The sequence below is a fragment of the Bombina bombina genome, chromosome 6, assembly GCF_027579735.1.
Source record: "Bombina bombina isolate aBomBom1 chromosome 6, aBomBom1.pri, whole genome shotgun sequence".
NCBI lineage: Eukaryota > Metazoa > Chordata > Amphibia > Anura > Bombinatoridae > Bombina > Bombina bombina.
The window spans coordinates 809,533,371-809,556,082 of NC_069504.1; the positions used below are offsets into that span (position 1 = coordinate 809,533,371).

The following is a 22,712-nucleotide window of genomic DNA, read 5'->3' on the forward strand; positions in this document are numbered from 1 at the left end:
AAAATGTGTATATTGTCCCTTTAAACCTTTTGTTTCCAAGCTTTGGGAAACGTAAACCATTTCGTGTCGGGTTACATTTATCCACATAGGAACAACGTTCCGATTTAAACAAATTGACAACTCACGATCGTGCATGCAATCGCTAGATTTCAATGATGAGATCGGGTCAGGACAGTCAAATGGCTAGGACGTTCCATGCCGTCCTTACGGCGCTAAAGCCCATCGCAGTTAGGACGGCATGAAATGTCCTAACATCTTTAAAGGGACACTGAACCCAAAAATGTTTCTTTCATGATTCAGACATAGCATGTGATTTTAAGCAACTTTCTAATTTACTCCTATTATCAATTTTTCTTCGTTCACTTGCTATATTTATTTGAAAAAGAAGGCATCTAAGCTTCTTTTTTGGTTTAGGACTCTGGACATCACTTTTATTGGTGGATGAATTTATCCACCAATCAGCAAGAATAAGCCAGGTTATTCACCAAAAATGGGCCGGCATCTAAACTTACATTGCTGCATTTCAAATAAAGATGCCAAGAGAATGAAGAAAAGTTGATAATAGGAGTAAAATAGAAAGTTGCTTAAAATTGTATGCTCTATCTGAATCACAAAAGGAAAAAAAAATGGGTTCAGTGTCCCTTTAAAGGGACAGTCAACACCAGAATTTTTGTTGTTTTAAAAGATAGATAATCCCATTATTACCCATTTCCCAGTTTTGCATAGCCAACACTGTTATATTAATACTTTTTACCTCTGTGATTACCTTGTATCTAAGCATCTTCAGACAGACCCCTGATCACATGACATTTTTGTATTATCTATTGACTTTCATTTTAGCCAATTAGTGCAGTATCTGCCACAATCCACGGGCGTGATCACAATGTTGTCTATATGGCTGACATGAACTTGCTCTCCCCTTTTGTGAAAAGCAAATAAAAAAGCATGTGATAAGAGACGGCCTTCAAGGGCTTAGAAATTATCATATGAGCCTTCCTAGGTTTAGCATTCAACTAAGAATACCAAGAGAACAAAGCAAAATTGGTGATAAAAATAAATTGGAAAATTGTTTAAAATTACATGCCCTATATGAAACAGGAGTCTTTTTTAGACTTGACTGTCCCTTTAAACTACCTTTAGCCCATCAGCAAATTTTTTTTGCCTTAAAGGGTCATGATACCCAAATGTTGAAACACTTGAAAGTGATGCAGCATAGCTGTAAAAAGCTGACTAGAAACTATCACCTGAACACCTCTATGTAAAAAAGAAAGATATTTTACCTCAAAAGTTCCTCAGTAGCCACATCTCATTGTAAAGGACTTCTAAGCAGCAAATCAGTATGTCTGTCCAGGGACAGCTAAGGGGTTGAGCCTTGTGCACTCATCTTCAGTTTAAGGAAGTTCACTATGAAATCTCATAAGAGTTAAGTGAAATCCCATGAGATCACACTAAAAGAGTTCACATGACTTCAGCACTGCTGATGCTGATTGGCTGCTGTTCATTTCTTTTTCTTTCTTTTTTTACCAGCAGCTGAATAAAGCTTTTTACACAAAACTTACTCTACTGAGGTAAAATATTTTCCTTTTTTACATAAAGTTGCTCAGGTGATATTTTCCTGTCAGCTTTTTACAGTTATACTGCATCAGTTTCAAGCGATTTAGCATATGAGTATTATGTCCCTTTAAATGTCGCAGATGAGATAGTCATTCCCATATCTAACGGTGGTGGTGTGTCAGAAAGTTGTCTTAACCTATTGTTGTGAGAGATGTCTGTAATGCATTGCAGCTGAGGGGTTGGTCACATAACTTTCAGCCTAACTTCAACCTCTATCCTAACCATAAGGGTAAAACCAGGGCCACGGGCAAAAAAAATTGTGGAGGCCCTTCCCTTCCACCTGTATGTCATTCCCTTTGTATTGCCCACCCTTTTCCCAACTAAAGTGTGTTTTATAAAAAGAACAACACTATATAATACACCTCCTGATACCATAAACACTTCATAAACTAAATAAATGATGTACATTGTGACTTCTCATACGCTTTCTCCTTTGACTGTGTAGCCCCCCCCCCCAAAGAGTGGGGCCCGGGCTTGTGCCGCTCTTGCCTTGCCCAAAGGACAGGCCGGGTAAAACATGTCATGCTAGCAAAAAAAATTGTGAATGCAACATTATCTCAACTGTATTGATGACACCATCCACAATATTATTGTAGTGCAAATGTGGCCAGTGGCTGAAACAAAAACAAATCCCTAATGTTACGGTTAAAATCTTCCATATACAGTAGGAAATAGAGGGGAAACTGAACCAGTGACAGGTGCTCCTAAGAACAGGAAATACAGGGACATAAAAATCAACCATTATTGTTATATGATAAAAACAAATACTCCCTAATTAGAGCCACATTTGTGAAAAACCTAAAAAGCTTATATATATATATATATATATATATATATCAATCAATCAATGTAGGGCTGTGCGATATGGAAAAAATGAATATTGTGATTTTAACCATGAAATATTTAAAAAATAAATATTAAACATACATTTCGCGATAAAAAAAATGCATTAAACTGTACAGAATCTTAAAGTATATATTTCTCATTGTTCAATACAGGCAGATATCATTCAAATACAAACAACAAAACTAGTTAAAATGAAATGATCTGTCTGTGCTTTGGTTACATAGTGCATTGAAATCATAAAACAATGGCAGACCAAATATTCATATTAACATAACAATAGTACTGGCCAAAACAAAAGACTGATTACATTTACAAACAGACATAAAAACAACAGATTAGTACACAATTAACCTCTTAACGCCGTTATGCTGTTCTATTCCGTCATATTTACACTGGGCTTTAAAGCTGTTATGACGGAATAGAACGTCATAACAAACGGCTGTCCTGAAGCCTTCTGTGCTTCAAGGACTTGATCGCGGTCTGGAGGGCATTCCTAGGGTTGTAGGGACGCCCCCACAGATGCGATCCAATAATTGAAATCTCGCGATCATATGCACGATCGCGTAGTTTCAATTTGTCTACATCGGAACAGGTGTTCCGATGTAGGCACTTTAACCCTGTCACGAAAGGGTTAAGGACATATGACGGAATTTTTCTGTCATAAAACAATTGAGCAAACTGAAAGCTGTGTCCTTAAAGGGTTAAAGTGTGAGCATTTAAAGGGTTTGTTTTTTTTAATACAACAAATACTAACATAACAAAAAGTAGAATTTCTCCCAAATTTTAGTACCAGCCAAAATCAATTAGTCTGGAGTGATCTCAACTACAGCTAATACAGGTAGTGAGTGACCACAATATGAGATATTAGTGGACTATGATTGCAGTTGTATGTTTAAAACAAAGCAGAGGAGCCAAACAAAAGTGGAGGGGCAATGAAAACCGTGACAAGAGTAGATGCAGGAATCAATAAATCAGAGCACTTTAAGGTTTTGTATAGAAATAGATTTATTTAGGGGTCGATTTATAAAAGCCTCCGGCAGCCTTCGCACCCCTTACGAGTGCAGGGTCTCACAAGAGAACATGCAGTCAGTATTTAACAAGCAGCGGTCATCAGACCGCTGCTTTCCTAACCTTTCGCCACCTCGTAGTTGGCGAATTTCAATCTCCCCATTCTCGTCCGACTGGGGAGATTGACAGCTCCTGCCCGCGCATGATTGGCTGTGCGTGGGATTGCACGTAAGCGAAAAATAGCGCTCTTGGGCAATGCCGAATTCCAGGAGCTGTTCTCCATTACCTGGTCCGTCCCCACCATCCAGGTTTCCTGAACTGTCCTCTGCGAACAAATTAAAAGGGTTGTTGCTGCCAGTGCTTCCCAGTCCGCTTGGCCTTGGCCTGTAGACATCGCTGATGCAGCTGGCAAGTGTGCTGCCTTCCAAGCTCCAAAAACAAATATCAGTGGGGCAGGAGAATCTCCTGCCCCACTGTTCTTAGTTTTTGGAGTATGAGGATCTTCCATGAGCAGAGGAGCCGTTTATTGAGGAGGAGCTTGGTCCATGGAGCTATTTACCATGAGCGCTGGTGTTCCCAGACTTTAGAGTAGAGATTGTGTCCAATACTATCTGGCATGGAAGCTGGTTAGGGAGTATCATCACTGGACAAGCTTAGCTAAGCACTCTGTTTATTCTACTGACTTATTAGCTCCCATACTGAGCCCTGCTAAAGTGCATGTACACAGATTTTTGGCTTTTGCCTTTCAAGCTCCAAGCTTTCTCAGGCCGCAACGTCATAGCGGGACTCACAGGACCCATGGAGTGGCAGGCACAGCTTTATCCACCGGCGGAGACGCTCCATCACATCGCTGTGCCGGGGAACCACATCATCTGCCATCTGAGATTAACTGGATCATGGCATGGGACAGTACTAGGTGCAGATTGTGTTGTGTGTGTGTGTCGCAGGATCCCCCTCCTGCCTCTCCTCCAAAATCCTGAAGGAAGCAGGATTTAAATAAAAAAAATCACATACTATTGCGATTTCAAAATTGCAAGACCAAAAATTGCAATTAATTGCTCAGCCATAATATAACAAAGTAGAGGAAAAGGCATATTTGTATTGTACTCAAAAATGTATTCCTAAAAAAGTAAACAGCATTAAGCCTTTTTAATTTAAATTATGACTGCAAAAAAAAAAAAAGAACCAGTATGTTTACCAAGTGTAATTATTAAAGGCACAGTCTAGACAAAAATTGTCATTGTTTAAAAAGATAGATAATGCCTTTACTACCCATTCCCCAGCTTTGCACAACCAACATTGATAGATGAATATACTTTATAACATTTAAACCTCTAAACTTGTGTCTCTTTCAAAGGCTCTATTGACAGCCTCTTAATCACATGCTTATGTGTTTGCTTTTCACAACAGGAGACTGCTCAGGAGCGGAACTTCCATGGTCGCAACCGGGCCTGGAGGTCTGCCACTGGGGGGGGCTTGGGCAGCCCTGCTCCTAAATGTACATACAATACATCATCTATATGAAATAGAAAATAGTGCAATTCACAGCACTTTGCTGTCCGTGAGCCCATATTAGCTAACTCGTTTGCTGCACCATAAATACGATACAAGCCTCCAGTATTCTAAACAAATATAGTGCAATCTGTTGCAAATCATGTGACGTTATACAGCGTTGCCCTTTCCCATCACAGACACACCTGTTTCCTAGTTGTGTATTAACGTTGGGAGGAGCCGCTATTAGCGCTTCCGGTCCTACTCCACCATGCTTGAGTGAAGGAAACTGGGCACGGTAGGAGGAGTAAGAGACCGGAAACACCAGAATTCAAGAAGGTATAGTGATGCCTGTAGAAGCACATAGAGATTCAGGCTGTGTGACCGCCTCGCTCCCGTTTTCTGCTTCTCATCTGACATGACATAACTGTATGAGTGGGCAGAGCGTGCTCTGCAAAGTTTACAACAACGGCAGTCCAAAATTCTGTTCCAGCGCCCCGCTGCTTCCTCCCTCCCCCCTGCACTCCTGTTTAATGTGTCCGAGTAGCTGTATGGAGCTTGCGGTCCCTCCACTCCTGGTGTTGAATGTGTCAGAGGAGCTGTATGGAGCTTGCTATGTGTACACAGCAAGTTCCATACAGCTCCTCTGACACATTCAATACTTGGGGCTAGATTTATTAAGCCCCTACGGCAGCAAGTTCTCTCAAGAACTTGCTCGCCGTCATTTATCAAGCAGCGGTCACCAGACCGCTGCTTCCTTAGCCTCTTCGCCACCTCTAATCTGGCGAATTTCAATCTCATCTGTCTAGTCAGACCGAGGAGATTGACAGCTCCTGCCCGCGCGTGATTGGCTGTGTGCGGGCAGGGGGCGGGATTGCACGCAAGCGCAAAATTGCACTCGTGTGCAATGCCGAATACCTGCGGGTATTTTCGCCCCGTCACAGGCGAGCTGAGGCGTACAGGGGCGCGTATACGCGCCCCTGTACGCCTCAGCTTTAATAAATCTAGCCCTTGGAGTGGGGGGGGGGGGGTAAGGAAGCAGATAGGTTGCTGGAACAGTAAGTGTTGGACAGTCTTTGCCCGCTCCTCAGCTGTGTGTGTGACAGATATGCTGTATGGAGCAGCTACATTATATATCCTCTGTATCTGTGACACGGGAGCTGTATGTACCTTAATGTAGGGGGATGTATATACAGAACGGTGTCTCATGCCCAGTACAATAAACCCTAGCCGCCTCTTACCTCACTTATCACCCAAACACGAATATCCATAACTGTGTCTCATGCCCAGTACACTAAACTCTAGCCGCCTCCTACCTCACCTATCACCCAAACACAAATATCCATAACTGTGTCTCCTGCCAAGTACAATAAACCCTACCCGCCTCCTATTTTACCTAAACACAAATATCCATAAGTGTGTCTCATGCCCAGTACAATAAACCCTAACAGCTACCCTTCTCTCCTATCACCTAAACACAAACATTCATAACTGACCCATGTCCAGTACACAAATCCGTATACCATAAAAATGTAATTTCACAGCCATGCTGTTTATTTATCTTGGCTGAAAACAAATTATTCTCTTGCTTCATCTTTGGAAAATTTAAAGATCATATCTGTGCAAGATAAAAAAGTACAAAGTGTAATTTTGTGTCTGGAAATAATCAGCTAATATTAAGAAACTCCCTTGGTATTGTTATGTTGTTCCTTCTTTTTATAATTATATAATGGATTTTTGCACCGGGGCCCTGAGGTTTCTAGTTACGCCTCTGAGACTGCAAGTTCATTTGTGCCATATAGATATCAATGTGTTCATGCCCGAGGAATTTTTTAAGAGTTAGCACAACACAGTACTAAATGCAACTCAATAGATTTTAAATTGTCACAGTCATGTAATCAGGGGGCTGTCAGAAGATGCTTAGATACAAGGTAATCACAGAGGTAAAAAGTATATTAATATAACTGTGTTCGTTGTGCAAAACTGGGGAATGGGTAATAAAGGGATTATCTTTAAAACAATATAAGTTATATTGTAGACTGTCCCTTTACGTTAGTTATTTGTTGGTGTACAATATAGTGTCCCCAAAGAGATGGGCACATGAGCAAAGTCTGATTTCGGGGACATGTGAACCCCTCATTGGAAAGAACAGGATTCCTTTTTTTCAACTGGAGGGTTCACTTACCCTTGTTTAGCGTGAAAAAGTACTTTTCTAACCTTTTAGCTTCTTAATAAATGTGGTAGGGTTCTAAACCTTTCCACCACCCCCCATATCAGGCAAAAATAAATCCTTACATACATAAGAACACTAATCTTAAATAAGACACACTCCTCGTTGAAATGTAGGCTTAAATTGACCCTCTAGATATTGCCTATTTAATTAAAAGGGGAATGTGCTGAAACTGTGTTACCTCTGAGCAAAAAAATTAAACCATGCATCTTTATAGACTCCTAATGCAAACAGTAATAGAGACAGCATGACCCTTTGTGTTAAACTTACTACAGAATATTAAAAGGTATTGGAAGTATTTCCTTTATGTTTCATTTTGGAAAATAGCTGTGTTTTCTCATTAAAAACATCATCTTATTTTCTTTCTATAGGGTCTTCCCATTTCAATGGCCATATGCTTGAGAACAGACTTTATCATGTTATCTATTTTTGTGCGCAGGTTCTCTCGCTTAAAGGGACAGTCATCACCAAAATATAGATAACACTTTTACTACCCATTCCCCAACTTTGCACAACCATCATTCTTATATTAATATACATTATTTAAACCAATACATTTCTGTCTGTTTGTAAGCCACGAAAGACAGTCTATTATCATATGGGTTTTTTTATTAGCTTTTCACAACAAGAGACTGACAATACATGTGGGCCATATATATAATATAATGTTCTCTCCTGTGGAGTTGTGCATGACTAGCTAAAATGCAAGTAAGTTAATAGATAATGAATAAATGTAAATGTGATCAGAGGGCTGTCAGAAGATGCTTAGATACAAGTTAATCAGATAGGTAAAAAGTTTTTTTTTTTTAAATATTTATTTATAACCAACAGTGTACACAAATACATAAAAAAAAAACCCCAGAAAACAATGCTTTCCTTAACTCTTTGGCCACGCAGGGCAGAATAATCATCAAAGTATAACAAAAATACAGAGACAAAGGAAATAATTTCCATATATCTTAACAATTTAACCTGACCTCCTTTATAAGATACACTCCTGGGATTTATATTTTAATAAAAAAAAAATAAAAAAGAAAAGAAGAGAAAGAGAGAGAGAAAAAAAAAAAAGGAGCGATTTAAAGAAATAGATCCCTCCTCCCCTCTCTCTCTCCCCCCTCCCCGGCCCCTATCTCGCAGAGGAGATACTGTCTCCAAAATTCAGGATATCTATCTGATAATATTAATTCTAGAAAATCCGCTGACTTGCGGAAGTATTTCAGTATTTGCAGCTGAATCTCTTCGGGCTGAGCTAAGATAACTATATCCCACTTTTCCAAAAATCTCTTTAATTTTATCCCGGGATCGAATTGCTCCACCAGAATCTGCTGCTGGATAGTACGTATGACAGAAGCTATAGTAGGAACCTGTCTTTCTTTCCATTTCCTAAGGCACATTTGTCTAACCAGTAATATTACTGTATTAATTAGGGCCCTATTCTCAATCTGTTCCTGTACCAGAAAGAATATATACATAGGATTAAGTACTATTTTAGTGGGTAGATGCCTATTTAGCCAGTATTCTACTTGTTTCCACAATTTAATTGCCTTTGGACATGCATAAAAGAGATGGAATAAATCTGCGGCTGGGAAACTACATCTAAAACAAAGACTATCTCCTTAGGTAAAAAGTTTATTAATATAACCATGTTGGCTGTGCAAAACTGGGTATGGGTAATAAAGGGATTATCTATCTTTTTAAACAAAAAACATTTTGGAGTAGACTGTCCCTTTAACTACCCCCCTCACTGTGAGGTTACTTTGCACTGTTATCTCCCGTTTACAAAGCTTTTCTACAGAGTTTATAAACATATTCATAATTTCAATATAGGTGATGATTTCAACTACAAGAATATTGTGGATTAAAGTGCTGCTGGCAATGTTGCATTGAGGATGTCATCAATGACACATTATTTTGCATGCATCAGTACAATTGAGATAATGTCTTCCTTTACAACATTTTTGCCCTTATGACATGTTTTACCAGGCCTGTCCTTTGAGCATGGCAAGAAGGGCACCATTCCCATGCCCCACTTTTTGGGGGCCCCTACACAGTCAAAGGAGAAAAGGGATTAGAAGATGCAATGTACATCCTTTATTTAGTCTATGAAGTGTTTATGTTATCAGGAGGTGTATTATATAGTGTTGCTCTTTATATAGAACACACTTTAGTTGGGACAAGGGTGGGCAATACAGAGGAAATTACATACAGGTGGAGGGGACTAAGGGCCCCCACAAATTTGTCTTGCACAGTGTCCTGCAAATGCTAAGGGAGGCCCTGGTTTTCAACAGGCAAAATCAGCTATTTGAAATGACATAAATGTAAAGGATCTATATGTTAACACCTTAAAGGGACAGTGCACAACAATTTTCATTTAACTGCATTTAATGGGCACGACTATTAAGAAGAATATGCACAGATACTGATCTAAAAAATCCAGTATAAAACCTTTAAAAAAAATCTTACCTAGAAGATCTTAGTTTAGCACTGTTGTACTAGTGTACAATGTCCCTTTAATACACTCAAGCAGGTACAATTGACAATTGTGAGCACATTAAAGAGGGCCAAATGTTACAGTACAATGTCCCTTTAAATTAAGCCAATAGAGACTAAGTTCAAAGAAATACAAGGGGACTGCATTACCCTCACTTTCAGAAAATTAACCAACACACATTTGAGACCTCACATTTTAAAGGGACAGTACACTGTAAATTTGTTTTTATATTAATGTATTTTTCAATGACTTGTTATACCAGCTGCAGAGTATAAAAAGTATGATAAATTGCATTTCAGGTTTGTGTATATGAAGTAGCTGGGTTTGTGCTTTGAAACCACAGCCTGTTACAATGGGTTGAGAGCTTCAGGTAATATCAAATCTCATTATCTTATCACTTTGTGTACACACACTTGCTTCCTTATCTTATATTTGTCTGGAACACCAATGCTCAATACTTAGACAGAACAATGGAAAACTATCATTTTATCACCTAACTATCCTGCACCCCACTGGGAGTGTAATTTCTTCTGCTGGCTGTGTTTATTTAGGTTATTCAATAGCCTACACCAGTATAGAAACTTTTACTATAGGTGGGGATACCAGAGACCAAATCAGCTTTTTTTTCAATGCTGAAATAGGGGTAAAGGAGCTACTTGAGAAGATGGATCATTGGAAACAATTTAAAGGGGAGATTTTTGGGGGTGAACTGTCCCTTTAAGGAGCAGAGCCGCTCTTCTGCAATTTATATGGTTATGTAAAAATGCCATATATGTAGATCACTTGATACTTGCTCTAGCATTATAAAATGGGGTGGATGTAAGAAATGCGAATATATGCTTTGTTTGTCTACCTTGATATTATTATGTGTTTTTGTATTTTATTTATGTATTTTTGCCCCCTCCTGAAATCCATGTATACAGAAGCCCATGCATGTGCATATTCAATGTATTTTGTTTAATCCTAAACTGCATATGTTACTACCAGTTCTCAAAGTAGTGGTATGTCACAAAATCTTTATTCCATTTCATCTCTTTGATATTTTAAAACCCTCTGCAGAATAAAATGTTGGCATTACAAATACAAAATAAATATGTCTATCTTTTATGATGGTAAGTGCAAAACATACACATGCGCACACACACATTTAGTGCTTTATTTTAAAAGCTATTAGACATATGGATTAGACTGCAACATTTATTCAGATTCAAAAGGGTGCGTTTTCGTACAAGAAAGAATAAAGACCAAGCACAAATCAAGATAAACATATTAACATCATCAACAATGTATATAGAATGACGTAGAGAGTAAAGACCTCAGACTGCAAGAATTTTCATAAATATGTACATAATTTTAATGTAATTTGCTGGATATTTTTATTTTCTATTTATTGTATTAGGATTTTGGTTAAAGGGACAGTCAACTAAAATTGTTATTGTTTAAAAGATAGATAATGCCTTTACTACCCATTCCCCAGCTTTGCACAACCAACATCGTTATATTAATATACTTTAACATTGAATCTTCAACATTTCTGCCCGTTTCTTAGCAACTACAGACAGCCTCTTATCACATGCTTTTTTATTAGCTTTTCAGAACAGGAGACTGCTAGTTCATGTGGGATACATATGAAAATTACAGGTCAGGGTTTTTATACAAAACATTTCTTTAAACAGCCCTGAAAACAGCCCTGACCTATGTATTTTTCATGTGTGTCCCTTTTTAAAGCGGCAATATGGTCACCCTACATATAGATAACATTGTGCTCAGGCTTATGGAGTTATTTAGGAGTCACAACAACACAGCACTAATTGGCTAAAATGCAAGTCAATAGATAATAAAAAAAAAAAGTAATGTGATCAGGGGCTGTCAGAAGATGCTTAGATACAAAGGTAAAAAGTATATTAATATAACTGTGTTGGTTATGCAAAACTGGGGAATGGGTAATAAAGGGATTATCTTTTAAATCAATAACAATTCTGGTGTAGACTGTCCCTTTAAAAAAACAAAAAAAACTTGGACTAAACCAAACAATGCAAATATAATAAAACTACTATTTAGTATGAGCACTTATCTTATATTAACTAAATCTACTTACCATATGCCAATACCATATGCTTTTAGTGTGTTCTGGAGTAAAGCGAGAAAAAGGAAGTGCTTGTAAGTAGCTGCTTTTTCCAGTGGTAATAAAGCTCATTTTTACAACCTTTTATACACATTTACTAAAGGTTATCAAAGTTCAGTCCACCTCTGCACAGTGTAGTGGGTGTGTTCTTCAAACCAATTCATCAAACATTCATCTTGCTATTGTTACATTTATGATGTTATGAATTCCGAACTGACATAAAATATCTCATCATTTTCCATACATGTATAATCTTTTGATAAATATTCTTAGATTATGCCCAACCTAAAAAAAAAATGCAAGTTACATTGTCAGGCCCATATTTCTGTTTACTATCGAAAGCTTTGTTCCATCTCTGTAGCTAATAATACCTAGTAAACATGCATGTTTAGATTGAATATTTTTATTCATATTATTTTTATTATTTATATGATATTTGTGTACAGCATTTTGTACACAGGTTTAAATATATTTCTTTTACAATTATGTTAATCTGTGATTTAAAAAAGGGGGAACCACAATGCAAGGGCACTCACTATTTTTTTAAAGGGACACTGAACCTAAATTTTTTCTTTTGTGATTCAGATAGAGCATGCAATTTTAAGCAACTTTCTAATTTACTCCTATTATCACATTTTCATCATTCTCTTGGTATCTTTATTTAAAAAGCAAGAATGTAAGTTTAGATGCCGGCCCATTTTTGGTGAATAACCTGGGTTGTTCTTGCTAATTGGTGGATAAATTCACCCACCAATAAACAAGTGCTGTCCATCGTTCTGAACCAGAAATTGACTGGCTCCTAAGCTTAGATGCCTTCTTTTTCAAATAAAGATAGCAAGTGAATGAAGAAAAATTGATAATAGGAGTAAATTAGAAAGTTGCTTAAAATTTAATGCTCTATCTGAATCATGAAAGAAAAAAATTGGGTTCAGTATCCCTTTAATGGTAAGTTTTGAGATGCACCCCAGGCATTTTCACTCATAACTCTGTTCCAGCCCGACAGATAGGTCAGCATGCTAAGGCACTGTGTGGCTGAGCTCTGTAGCAACCCAAGGGTTGCAGGTTCGATCCACGGCGAGGTCCACTCAGCCTTTCATCCTTCCGAGGTTGATGAAATTAGCAGCGCCTTGAGACCCTTCCGGGTTATTAGCCGCGTTTTACAAGTACCCAATACATACATACATACATTCCAAGTACTTGCAGACATACATCCCTATTCCAAATGAAAGGGAAAATGTACTGTAAAATTGTCTCCCCTTTAAATGTGTTCCCAACGAGGAATTTTACCTGTTGGGGTGTTTGGTTTAATTTACTTTTGTTTTGCCCTTTGAAAGAGCTATTTTTCCTGTTGTATCCCCACCTATAATGATCATTTTGGAACTTAAAAGGAACAGTTCACCCAAAAACTTTTCTCCCCTTTAAATTGTTCCCAATGATCCAATTTACCTGCTGGAGTGAATTCAATTGTTTAAAAAGTAGCTCCTTTAACACTATTTTGCATTTGAAATAGCTGATTTAGCTTGTGGTATCCCCACCCATACTGAAAGTTTGTATACTGGAGTCCAGGCTATTGAATAGCCTAAGTAAACACAGCCAGCAGAAGAAATTGCACTCCCAGTGAGGTGTAGGATGATAATTTTCCATAGTTCTCTTTGAGTATTGAGTATAAAGAAGCAAGTGTGTGTACACAAAATGGTAACATAATCTGTTGGCGCTCTACAAATACCTGATAATAATAATAATAATAATAATAGATATGATATTACCTGAAACTCAACCCATTGTAATAGGCTGTGGTTTAAAGGCACAAAACCAGCTACTTCATATACACAAATAAACCTGAAAATGCAATTTATCATACATTTTATACTCTGCAGATGGTATAACAAGTCATTGAAAATACATTAATGTGAAAACAATTTTTTTTATAGTGTACTGTCCCTTTAAGCTTTGGCTATATTAAAGTAATGTAAACATAAAAATTTAACTTCACTAAAATCAGTAAAAAACTGATGAAAATGTACACCTATGTAGCACTCACATTCCTGTGGGTTGGTTATTAACTTGATAAAGTTAAGACACTGATGTAGAGTACAGAGCTAAATCGATAAAATATAACCTTTAATAGCTAAATTTAAAATATATACACACAAAGACACACATTTAAAATCAACGTTAGATAGATATAAATCAGTCAAATTAGTATGACTAAGCATCCACAGAGGAAAGGCGCTGATGCAGGAATAAATGTGTAATGAAGGATTTCCACTTGGTATCACGGATAGTGTAAACTGTGTTGATAAGTGGCAATACTATGCCACAAGTAAAATACACTTGGCTGATAAGTGGCACAAAAGATGTAAAAAACAAACAAACAACACCTTACTGACATAGAAATATCGAGATAAAAATAGCGAACCTATGAGAGTAAAATGCTTAGAGAGCATAATGACAACTGTGATAAAACGTCACACATGCCCCAGGAATGCCCTTGTTCATCTCATTGTCTGACACTGCAATATTCATTTTACATATCATGCAAAACAAAATAAAATTGTATATTTCTAAATACACTTCTATACACAGTATACAAATTTATGGTGAGTATAATAAGTAAAAAAAAAAAGTTAAACGTAATTAAATCTATTATTTCAATAAGTATTCTATCCATTATCAAATATTTCAGTGAGATACAGCATTTTCAATGTACAATCATATTTTCTGGAATCAACAAGTTTAAAGGGACAGTCTACTCCAAAAAATGTATTGCTTAAAAAAAGATTATTTTTATTATTTTTATTTAAGGGCCACTAAAGTCAAAATTAAAGGGACAGTCTAGTCAAAATTAAACTTTCATGATTCAGATAGGGCATGCAATTTTAAACAACTTCTTAATTTACTTTGATCATCAAATTTTCTCTTGGTATTCTTTGTTGAAAGCTAAACCTAGGTAGGCTCATAATCTAATTTCTAAGTCCTTGAAGGCCGCTTCTTATATCAGGGCATTTTTACAGTTTTTTACAGCTTGGCAGCACTAGTTCCATATAGCTAACATTGTGCTCACTCCCTTGGAGTGGTTTATGAGGCAGCACTTATTAGCTAAAATACAAGTCTGTCAAAAAAACTGAGATAAGGGGCAGTCTGTAGAGGCTTAGCTACATGGTAATAAGAGGTAAAACGTGTATTAATATAACTGTGTTGGTTATGCAAAACTGGGGAATGGGTAATAAATGGCTTATCTATATTTTTAAACAATACAAATTCTGGAGTAGATTGTCCCTGTAAAGTTTCATGATTCTGATAAAGGCATGCAATTTAAATTAAAATTTCTAATTTACTTCCATTATCAAAAAGGTACACATTCATTTTATATGCACACTTTCTGAGGCTCCAACTCCTACTTAACATGTGCAAAAGTGCACAGAATATACGTATATGAATTTTGTGATTGGCTAATGGTTGTCACATGATACAGGGTGTCAGTATATGGCCGGGTTATAATACAATATATTTCATAATTATTCTTTAAAACAAACCCCCAATAAATGCATATACGTAACAATTAAAATTAATATAACTTCCTAAATTCTTTATATTAGTTAAATTTATAAACACATTGAATTATATTTATAGAAAACCAGATATGAATCAAACTACAAGTTTAAACTGTTACAATATTCTTTACAAAGCAAACCAAATGTACCTTTAGAATTAACCTTATTCACAATTGAATTGTATTACATCACCACAAGGAAATACTACAGTATGGGTCACTAACTTTCAGACCAGCACAATTAAACTATTTAGCCTACAATTTATCCTATATAACTCTAATTTAAAACATCAGAAATTATATATATTTGTGCAAACAACCAATTCCTATGCCAATTTCTCTGAACTGAAATAAACTCTTTAGCAGCAATAAGGCAAATTCTAAAATATATATAGCAAATAACTTAATACACACCAGAGAGTTTAACTTACAATAATAGGCCTGACTTAGAAATATTAAATACAAAAGACCTTTGTTTAGCAAATAAATTATTTAGCAATAGTGACTAGTTAAGACTACACAGGATTATAAATTCAACTTAAAATACAAATTGTGCCCTTTTAAAATTATTAACTGTAATCTAGTTATAATTACCAAATACCTTTGATTTAAATATTATATATATATATATATATATATATTTATCAATCACATATACTTCACCAAAAATAACCAATCAATATATTTAAGCTTCCAGAACTTCTTGTTTCACTTCCTATGAATAAAGGTATTGCAATATGTATAATAAAAGGTAGCCCAGTTTTGCTTATAGTGACTGGATTCCAACGCAGCAAGTTATCAGTCAAAAATTCACAAATAGTCAGCCAGTTTATCCTCTTGCATTGAGGTTATATCGCATGATAATCCCCTCCCTTTATTATTCTAAAAAGCGGTAAAACAATATGATAGGCCCTTCGGAGCTTGTCCCTGGTCCGCCCTTAACAGATTTGAGCATTGATTGGTTATTTGGGAGACGCCTCCCTGATTGGCTCTGCATGTATTCCAATAGTTAATTTATTTGGCTGTCATACCTGCTTTAATCCCCTAGGGGGCAGCAGACAAACACAATTGCAGTTTCACCATCAATTATTTCCACATCTTAATATATCCTTATAAAGTGATTATTTAACACATTATAACTTCTTGTATTAATAAACCTCTCTTGTCAGCATCTATATTTCATTTAACATAAAAGAAAATGTACAATTTGAGACCAAACACCAGTATTTTATCTATTTCTATGTTAAAATAGAAAATATCCACATATATCCATGTTTATGGCTAATATTCATAAGACATCTTGCTGTCTGTAAAATAAAGAAACAAATGTTACCATTTTGAAACAAGCATTTATGCATCTATTATACAATATTTATCAAGCTCAGCAAATATTTATCTAATATGTTACTATTAGTCACTGCTTCTTAGGTCCACAAATACACATTTTTATACAGTATTTAAAATTATACAGGCTGTATTTTAAAAATGAATTTAACAGCTGCAATGTCACATGTGTCTCTGTTTAGCTTTTTTTTTTTAAAAAATTGAGACGTATGTCTGAGCTTCTTGAATTCAAAACTCCATAGGGGGCACTTAACATCTAGGTGATATTTAGTCATTTCTTCAACTAAACTGATTTTTCCTGAATCTAATTAAGCTTCAAACGAAATCCAGTGAGCCATGGTGTTAAATTATCACATGTGTCTGTTAGTGAAGGTTGGCATATGCTTCTCCCAGATCAGAATGTATATTGAGAATTTTCAAAGGGCTTCTGAGCATATTTTCCATCAAAACACAGACTATTGGCTCCATCAACCCAGGGGTTTGTGCTGGTTAATGAGACAGATGCTCTCTTTTGAACTCTTAGATGTTATTTTTAATCAGGAGAAAGTATCTCATGTCTGATCTCAGATTTGGAATACATAGAATGTATTCAGTGATAAAATGAGCATGCTCAAACTTACTATTTGAGAGATTTCATACTTATTTTATTATATATATATATATATATATATATATATATATATATATATATAATCTAGGGGGTACCAGACTATAGTGCTCGTAGAAAGGGTGTAACACAAATGTACTGATTTACAGCAGGGTATAAAAAAAACTTTTTTGTGGCTCACCTTTTTGTCTTTTAGTCTGAGAAGTCTGTGTAGTGTCTTTGCTTCTCCTCTGTAGAGTATGGTAGTATTTAGAAATCAAAGATGATTGACCTCTGTGTGGTGCCAATTAAGGTATTTCTTTTCAAGAAATAAAATCTCTGCACAAACAGTGCAGAGGATTCCTTGAAGATTTTTGTCTCCAGCACGCCCACTTGTGACTTGCGTCACTTCTGGTCCGGCGAGACCACAACTCTACAGATCACTTGTGAAGCACAAGTGTATCCAGCGCCATCCTAAGACAGGAAAGACCTGTGGAGGTTACAAAACACCTCACTTCTTCTACAACCCACACAGGAACCTTCAGGAATCGTTATTTTTCCTCAAAGTAAAAAACAGAACTTTTTACTTTTTGCAAAAAAAGAGAAACCAACAGGGATCATCAAGGAATCCTCTATACTGTTTATGTAAGTTCAGGACAACAACCATCACAGCCTGTTTGGGAAGGAAAATACCCCAAAATCTTGCATAAACCTTAATCTTTACACCATCTGGAGACAAAAATCTTCAAGGAATCCTGTGCACTGTTTGTGCATAATCAAGGTGACAACCATCACAGCCTGTTTGGGAAGTTAAATACCCCAAATATCTGCACAAAGTTTTTACCTAACAACACCAAGAGACCTTTAATTCACCAGCACAAACACTGGTTTGTTTTTGTGCTAAAATAAAGGAGATTTTATTTGCACTAATCACTGGCATTAGCTTCATTTATTTATTTCATTGAAAGGCATCTACCACACCCCTGAGAGGGGAAGCCTGTTACTCAACCCCTTTCTAACAAGGAGATTTTATTTCTTGAAAAGAAATACCTTAATTGGCACCACACAGAGGCCAATCATCTTTGATTTCTAAATACTACCATACTCTACAGAGGAGAAGCAAAGACACTACACAGACTTCTCAGACTAAAAGACAAAAAGGTGAGCCACAAAAAAGTTTTTTATACCCTGCTGTAAATCCGTACATTTGTGGTACACCTTAAAACTGTGCTCCCCTTTATGTTACTCCCTTTCTACAAGCGCTATAGTCTGGTACCCCCTAGATACTATCCATAATTGTTTGTTACATTTTGATGATAGTGGAATCACCAGACTAAGCTGCTCAGAAACACATCAGGAGGAACTGTATATTTAAGCAAATGAAATTTTTGCATTAAAACACAGCGCAAGCCTAAACAATTTTACATATATATATGTATTGTCCACTGACATTTGCAGATACCCTGACATAATTTCCCCTTCCAATTTTCAATGGATGTAGGACACATGTATTGGAATTGGCTTAAAGTCAGTGGTACTTGGTGAGTGAAATGACAGTATGCGTCTAGACACAGTCTTCTATGAAGAGAGTCCGTTCATTTTTTAGCCTTCATGCTCATTAGCTAGGCGTCTTTAAAATACAACATTTCTTTAGTGCATTTGGGGATATAACACTTCATTCTCCCTCTATGACTTGTAGTTGGGATCTAGGATGGCACGCTCGCAACTGATAATTATGGAACCATTTATCCATAAAAGTATCATTTTTAGGTATCCTAGTTTTGTCAGCAATGACAAAAGGACCCTTCTGTGATGGAAGAAATTTCTTCTCCTTAACCTGATCTCTTCCAAAGTTATAAAGATAAACTTTATCATTTATTTCATATTCCTTTTTGGACGTTTTGAGATCATAATAGGTTTTAGTGGCAGTGGCGGCCTTTTTTAAGTTCCTTTGAGCAAATGCAAAGGCATATTGCAGGTGCTTCCTTAGGTTCTCCACATATTGATGCGTATTGGTGGTGTTTATCAAGTTCTGGTCTGATGTATGGTACAGTAGATGCTGAGGTAGAACCATTCTTCTACCAGTCATCAATTCAAAAGGTGACATCTTGGTAGCACTACTTGGAGTTGCTCTTAATGCCATTAGTACTAGAGGTAATTTTATATCCCAGTCTTTACCTGCTCCATTCACAAACCTTTTGAGGATTTTCACAATGGACTGGTTGTAACGCTCTACACCACCACTCGAGGCAGCTCTATATGCAATATGGAGCTTTCTTTTGACCCCTAGTATTTTCCACATCACTTCGCTAGTGAAGTGGGTTCCCCGACTGTATTCGATTCGATAAACATATATTGTAAAGTTGTTTAAACTTGCATGCCCTATCTGAATCATGAAAGATTCATTTTGACTAGACTGTCCCTTTAAAAAATCACCCAAAATCCAGTAGATTTTTAAAGGGATATGAAAGCCAAATTCCTTCTGTCATGAATAAGATAGTGTATTTAAAGTGACGGTAAACTTTACATGTTTAAAAATCAGTTCAGAAATCTAAGCAATATTTTACAGGGACTTTAATTGATCACTTCTAATAAAGATGCTCTCTTTTGAGCTCTTAGATGTTATGTTAATCAAGAGAAAGTATCTCATGTCTGATCTCAGATTTGGAATACATAGAATGTATTCAGTGATAAAATGAGCATGCTCAAACTTACTATTTGAGAAATTTCATACTTATTTTATCATATATATATATATATACATATATATACACATATACACATATACACATATATATATATATATATATATATATATATATATATATATATATATATTGTCCACTGACATTTACAGATACCCTGACAAGAGGGAGGTAAAATTGGATTAAAGGAATACTGAACTTTTTTCATGATTCAGATAGAGCATGCAATTTTAAGCAAATTTCTAATTTACTCCTATTATCAATTTGCCTTCATTCTCTTGCTATCTTTATTTGAAAAGCAGGAATCTAAGCTTAGGAGCCGGTCCATTTTTGGTTCAGAACCTGGGTAACGCTTGCTGATTGGGGGCTAAATGTAGCCACCAATCAGCAAGCACTACCCAGGGTGTTGAACCAAAAATGACATTAAAGGGACATAAAACAAGTTGGGATAGAGACAAAATAATATAATATGTACTTTAATTACTTTACCTGCAAATTTATACTGCAGTGCCTCACCATCTTTCGTTTTAGTTTCTGAATTGTAGAGCTCTAACTCCCCCCACACATTTCCTTTTATGGCTGTAGCTATAGCCACCCCTTTGTTTTGGTAAAATGCAGAAGTGAATAGGGATTATCTGTTGGAATACAATGCCTATGTCTAAACACTGATAAGGGGGGTGGAGTTAGCTGAAAATTTTAAAATACTTGCCAGCAATTTTTAAACAATTTTTTATGCAAAATGTTTTACTTAATTAGCCCATTTAGGATATGCACAGAGCTCAACCTGTTTTATGGCACTTTAACGCCTCCCAAAACCCCACCCCAGCCACACCCTATGTCTAACCCTTCACACATCCTATTGTGACTCCATGTATATGTACACAAGGGCTCACATGTAAGCATCTTAATGCACCAAAATATTTTCATGGTTATACAAAAATGACAAAAACTCAACTTTAAAAGCAGGAAATATACATACATTTTTTAAACAGTTAACATGAATAGCATTCACAACTTCCAACAGCGCACAATTTGATAATGGAAGTAAATTGGAAAACTGCATGCTCTATATAAATCATGAAAGTTTAACCCCTTAGTGACCAGAGTATTTTCACATTTTCTTACCGTTAGGGACCAGGGCTCTTTTTACATTTCTGCTGTGTTTGTGTTTAGCTGTAATTTTCCTATTACTCATTTACTGTAACCACACATATTATATACCGTTTTTATCAACATTAAATGGACTTTCTAAAGATACCATTATTTTCATCATTATTGTCAGGGTGCCTGTGAAGATTATTAAATTATACAATTATACATATACATATATGAGACTAATTGCATCAGTTTTATTTACTGTAGATTGCAGTCCTCTCTGCCAGATGGTCTTGGCTGAATAAAACAACCCCTACTTATTTTGGTTACATAGGATACATCACAGGCCTTTGTCCCAATTCATCAAAAGAAATTGCTTTCAAAGTAATCTTAGAAAGGTCACTTCAAAAGAAACACTACCTGGAAATGTGTAATAAAATTTCCTATCAGATCACTAGACTTCCTTATGAGAAGAAGGGAGCCTAGCAGTCTGATACAAGTGACAAGTTGTGGGAAAGTGACCATTCACACTTTGATGCAAATTGATGCCTGCTGTGTCAGATAAACATGTGCTGAACCAAATAGAAACACGTTTGTATTGAAGTTTTTAAATTCATTTTTAAAATACAGCCTGTATAATTTTAAATACTGTATAAAAATGTGTAGCTGAAAACCTAAGAAGCAGTAACTAATAGTAACATATTAGATAATATGTCCAAGATGTCCTTAGCCATAAACATGGATATCTTCTATTTCATCATAGAAATTGATAAAATACTGGCGTTTGGTATCAAATTGTACATTTTCTGTTATGCTGAATGATATATAGACGCTGACAAGAGAGTTTTATTAATGCAAAAATTTATAGTGTGATAAATAATCACTATATAGGGAAATATTTGGATTGTGGCAGTAATTGATGGTGAGACTGTATTTGCTGGTTGTCTGCTGCACCCTAGGGGATTGGAACTGGTATGACAGCCAAATAAATTGCCTGTTAAAGAAACATGCAAATCCAAATAGCCAATAAAAATGTTTCAATTCTAAGGGCGGACCAGGGACAAGCTCCGTCGGGGCCAATCCAAGACAAGCACTGTGAGAGTAACCAAAAAACAGATCACCAATGATTAGATATAAGAAAAGCTGAATGCAAGAGAGTCTTTAGTCTTTTGTCTGTGATACTGGTGATTGAATAACTGGCTGCCATACTTGGGACATATTATTTGGAGGCATTGCTTTAGATATTATTAATATTTATCACATTGATATAATATATTTGTAGTAAATAGAAATTATTAAAAAGAAAAAAAAAATTGTAAAAAAAAAAAAATTAATCTAAAAAAAAATATTTTTTGTTGTTGTGATTAAATATTTCAAAATTAATATTAATATCTTGAAGTATTATTAAAACATTTTTTAAAAAAATTGATATTGATTTTTCATATTTCAAAATATTAATATTTTGAAAATATTTTTTTCTCTTTCTTCTTATTGGCCAAAATTGTCTTAGCGTTTTAATTTAACTAAATACTATGCCAATATAATAATGTCTGTAACCAGAGGTGAATAATTTGAATCTGTACATAGTGTTGAAATTTGTTCCCCGAAATTACCCCTATCTCAG

General features: G+C 35.9%; 1 protein-coding gene across 1 annotated transcript in view; it reads right to left on the minus strand.

The window, feature by feature from the left end:
• SLC20A1 (solute carrier family 20 member 1) overlaps positions 1-11,852 on the minus strand; it is a 67,155-nt gene extending 55,303 nt beyond the window's left edge. Inside the window, exon 1 of the mRNA XM_053718152.1 lies at positions 11,779-11,852. The gene's annotated coding sequence lies outside the window, so the exon portion shown is untranslated. The remainder of the gene's footprint in view (positions 1-11,778) is intronic.
• Positions 11,853-22,712: the final 10,860 nt, after the last annotated feature.